Source organism: Hoplias malabaricus, unplaced genomic scaffold, assembly GCF_029633855.1.
Source record: "Hoplias malabaricus isolate fHopMal1 unplaced genomic scaffold, fHopMal1.hap1 scaffold_47, whole genome shotgun sequence".
Taxonomy (NCBI): domain Eukaryota; kingdom Metazoa; phylum Chordata; class Actinopteri; order Characiformes; family Erythrinidae; genus Hoplias; species Hoplias malabaricus.
The window spans coordinates 245,545-246,450 of NW_027101322.1; the positions used below are offsets into that span (position 1 = coordinate 245,545).

The following is a 906-nucleotide window of genomic DNA, read 5'->3' on the forward strand; positions in this document are numbered from 1 at the left end:
ACTTCCGTACGCTACATTTCCCGGCCCACCCCGGTCAGGGGAAAGTGGGATTCAGCGCTGGGCTCTTCCCTCTTCGCTCGCCGCTACTAGGGGAATCCTTGTTAGTTTCTTTTCCTCCGCTTACTGATATGCTTAAGTTCAGCGGGTTGTCTCGTCTGATCTGAGGTCGCACTACGAGACTGTTTTGCGGGGCGCGGGGGGCGCGAACCCCCCGGCCGCTCGCCGTATTACGGTACCCACTCTCCGACGGCGGCGGAGAGCCCAGCGGGGAGAGACTATGACGGATTGGACCCGGACCTAATGGCTCTCCCTACGTCCGGAGCTCTCGCCACACGTCGGGTTTAAGGCCCGAGTCTGGGTTTAGGGAGACGAAGGGCCGTCCGAGGTGGAGGCCCTGCGAACTCCCAGCCGCGGTCTAGGAAGACCGATCGATGGGTAAACCGACCCTCAGACAGGCGTGGCCGCGGGATGGACCCCCGCGGCCGCCATGTGCGTTCGAAATATCGATGATCTGTGTTCTGCAATTCACATTATTTAACGCAGGTTACCGCGTTCTTCATCGATGCACGAGCCAAGTGATCCACCGCTAAGAGTTGTATGAGGTTTGTGCCCGGCCCGTTACAGGCCGGGCGAAGGAAGCCATTCGAACACGAGACAACGTTTGACAATATTTCAAGCCGGGTGCCTTCCCCCCCGTGGAGGGGGGAAGGTCATTGAACCTGGGCGTCACCACCGGACCGAGGAGTTACGGCCCGGGGGACGATCGCCCGAGTAGGTGCCCGAGACTTACATGGTTTAGGAGACCGGGTCTAGGCCCCACCGTTCCCGGCGAGGCCCAGGGTTTGGTTCGCTGCGTTACGGGTCCCGGTCTAAGGCATTCAGGCGTGCGCTCAAAGCCAAGCTCTC

The 906-nt window shown here is 60.8% G+C and overlaps 1 non-coding gene and 1 pseudogene across 1 annotated transcript; both read right to left on the reverse strand.

Annotated features, from left to right (window-relative positions):
• Positions 1-169, reverse strand: part of LOC136685953 (28S ribosomal RNA) — an 11,403-nt pseudogene extending 11,234 nt beyond the window's left edge.
• Positions 170-441: 272 nt separating this feature from the next.
• Positions 442-595, reverse strand: LOC136685941 (5.8S ribosomal RNA). Its single transcript, XR_010800226.1, has one exon. It is a non-coding gene; the product is annotated as a 5.8S ribosomal RNA (ribosomal RNA).
• Positions 596-906: the final 311 nt, after the last annotated feature.